This window comes from Pteropus vampyrus, unplaced genomic scaffold (genome assembly GCF_000151845.1).
Source record: "Pteropus vampyrus isolate Shadow unplaced genomic scaffold, Pvam_2.0 Scaffold156, whole genome shotgun sequence".
NCBI lineage: Eukaryota > Metazoa > Chordata > Mammalia > Chiroptera > Pteropodidae > Pteropus > Pteropus vampyrus.
Window position 1 is genome coordinate 1,562,661 of NW_011888937.1, and position 3,812 is coordinate 1,566,472.

The following is a 3,812-nucleotide window of genomic DNA, read 5'->3' on the forward strand; positions in this document are numbered from 1 at the left end:
TGGAGACATACATTTCAAAGTATGCAGGATTCCCAAACAAAGGAGCTTTAAGTGGACTTGCATACATTTTAATTCTCACTCATTGCAGCTTTGTGGCCCATCTCTAAGGAAGCAGATAGCCTCTTTGACACTTGCTGCTTAAGAACAATGGTCATAGAAAAAAAATTTGTAACTGTACGGTGATGGATGTTAGCTAAACTTATTGTGATCATTTCTCAATATATACAATTACTGAAACATTATATTCTATACCTGCAACTAATAAAATGTTATATGTCAATTATATCTCAATAATAAGAAGAACAATGGTCAAATTATTAGTCTCATCCGATCCCATGAGTAGTGGTTTTAAAATGTCTACATATTCTTTGACATTTCTCCCGCTATTTCTTCAGTACAGACTGTCCCTCATGACTTTCTTCTAGTGAATAAAATGTGGCAGAAGTTATGCTTTTTGACTTATGAATGTAGGTCGTAAAAGGCCATAGAACTCTGCTTGACTCTTTCAGGATGCCTCCACCCTCTGAGAAGACCAAGCACCTACAAGGGAAGGCCACTTGCAGGTGTTCCAGCCACCGCCTCTGCTGAGGTCTGAGCTGACAGCCAGCATCAACCACTAAACATGCAAGCAAATGAGTCTTTGAAGCTTCAAACTACTCCAGCTACTGCTGAGTGGAGCAGACACAAGCTGTCCCTGGCAAAACTGCAGAATCATGAGCAAAATAAATGTTTTAAGTCACTAAGTTTTGGGATGTTTTGTTATGCAGCAACACATAAGTGGAACATCATGAGATGGAAAAACCATAACTTAGTTGTGCCAGGGTCTCAGGTCCCACTTGGGGATTTTTTCTAAATATCTTCCACAATACTCACACATACACTTATCCAATAAACATTTATCGAATGCCCGTGAAGTGTCTGGCAATGTTCTGGACATAAAAGATAGACAGATGATGAGACTCTTAAATTATAAGGCTAGTGTAAATGAATGACTTGAAGTCAATCAATAAGCACATGCTCATGCCTTGTATTCACTTATGACTTGGGTGTCATTTATGTCTGACAACATTTTAGCTTGTTCCTTGGAACAGACTGTATACTGTTCACAGATGGTATAGAGAAAGCTGAACTACTCGACTCCAATTACATTTCCATCTTCTTTGTTGAGACAGATGCCTTGGAAAATGTAGAGCTAATAAAAGGGACCTAATGGATTCTCCATGACTGTCAACCTGGGGGTGTGGGAACCTTTGGAGATTTGTCATGGGACTCCAACTCCCAGGGCTGTTCAGTTTGACATTATTTTTTTTCAGGGACTTGAATAGGGGTGTAGATAGAATGCTGATAATATTAGGAAGGTTGCAACTCTGTAAACGCCAAAGCAAGCTGGATTCAATGGAGAAATGGACAAAATATGATGAGATGAACTTGCTAGGGACAGATGAGGAGACTATAAACCCTACAAGGACAAAGAGGTGTGATTACCATGCTTAACTCTCAAGTGGCAGTGAGATTTGTGGCTGTATGATTAGGGAGAAAGAGTTCTGTCCAGAATTTCCTTTGAATATAAGGAAAATGTTGACTCTTGCTTCAGGGCCTTTGCCCTTGCCGAGATGCTCCCGTGAGATGCCCTGCTTGGTCTAAATATTCACATTGTGCACCTTCTTATTTTATTTAGAAAACTGCTTAAGTGTCCTCTCCTCAGAGAACCTTCCTTGGCCACTCAGAGCAACACTCCTGTCATTCTCTAAACATATTTTTTTTTCACAGAACCCGTCTCTGTCAAACATGTTGTATATTCATTTCTTTGTTTGTTGTCTATCTCCTGCTGTAGGAAGTAAGAGACCTCATCTGTTTCATTTACTACTGCATCCCCAGCACCAAAGGCAATGCCTGAAATAGAGCAATAAGTGCTCAATGAATATTCTTTGAACAAATGCATAAAAATCCTAATTGAAATGGAATGAACTACTTTGGGGGAGTTCCCCAACATTGGAGGCACTCAGTGAGACACGAATATAGTGAAGTATGTAGCCTGTTATAGAGCTAGTTCAAGCTTTGGGAGGGAGCAGGCTCACAAGTGAGCAAAACTGCCTCTCTCTAGATGACCTCTCTGGTCCTTCTCTTGCTCTCATTCCAGTTGTGAAACAGCTTCCTTTTGTGTATCAGTTTTGCCAGCCTGAAAATAGTCATGTGACTCTCACAAAAAGGAGGTTTGAGAAGCAAAGAAATCAGAATGTGACCTCTACATTTTCCATACCATAAAAATGCTATTTCTCTTTGTAGGTCATGGAGTTTAAGGACTTGTCCAAGATAAAATTGTGAAGAAAGTAAAGCAGGCCTTTGAGGTTCAGCCTCAGTAATGATTGGCCTGCTCTGTAGATGTGTGGATAAACCCCTAAATAAATCTTGGCAGATGCCTAGGTTGCCCAAGTGGCCAACAGCCACAGTGTAGGTGAGGATATTATTGTTTCAGTTTACATATCTGCGGCTAGAATAGTAATAATGACAGCAATTAACATTATTGAGCAGTTGTTGCCTTCCAGGCCCTGTGTTAAGGACTTTATGTGCATTATATCACTTAATCTTCACCAAAATGGTGTGAAATGATGCTGTTTTTTTTTTTTTTTTATCACGTCTGATTTATAGCATAGGAGTTGAGGCTTGGTCAAGCTCACACAGCTGGCAATTGGCATTGCTGGAACTTGAATCCGGGTCTGGCTGATTCCAAACCCTGAGCTCATAACCACTGCGCCATCCTGCCTAGATCTTGCATCAGCATTTGAGAACTGGCAGCCTGGATTCAGCTGACATATGTATTTTGTTGGGCCATATTAAATTTAACAAAAAACTTTGGCCAATATGCAAACAGTGGGAGATTTCCAAATTAATGATCTAGTAACATTGGGTCTATATTTTCTCACGGCAGCACCATGATTAGCCGCTTTCCCCTTGAAATGGGGTATGTCCTCTTCACGTTACTAGGTTCTCCACCACTCCCTAATGTTTCCCTAGCATGGAGACCAGTATCAATTGCTATTTATCATATACGTACTGGTGTTTACTTATACTAGACAAATATTTCTTCTCCTCAAGTCTCTGTGGTGGTCAAGCCTTCAAGATGGCCCCCAGCGATCCTGACCTCTCATTCCCACACTTAGGTAGTTGCTTCCTCTCCTGTCCCAGGGTTGGTCTATGTGACCAAAAGCATATGGCGGAGGAAATAGTATGTTATTTCTGCGATTAAGTTATAAAAGACTTTAATTTCATTTTAATGCCTGACTTTATCTCTCTTTCTCTTGTATCTCTCATTCTGGGGGAAGCCAGCTGCCATGTTGTGAGCCGTCCTATGAAAAGGAACATGTGGTGACAACTCCAAGTCTCTGGTCAACAGCCAATGAGGAGCTGAGGCTTGTCAACAGGGGCACTCGCCAGCGGATCCTCAAGCCCCAGCCGAGTCTTCAGATGGCTGCAGCTGTGGGTGAAAGTTCCACCGCAACCTCCTGAGAGACACTGGGCCAGAACCACCTAGCTAAGCTATTTCCAGAAACTGTGAGATAATAAATATTTGTTGTTTATGTTGCTAAGATTTGGAATAATTTGTTACTCAGCAATAGATAAACTAATTCACTATCGAAAGTAGGGAGAATGAATAGATCAAGAGTGCCACGTGATTCCAAAAAAATTAAGAAAGCATATTCATTTGTGGAAGTAAAGAATACTTACATCAGTCCAAAACCTGCCATAGTAAGAACTATGACTGGTACATGGGAAAGACAAGTGATGACAATCTTAATGAGCCAGGCTGGTTT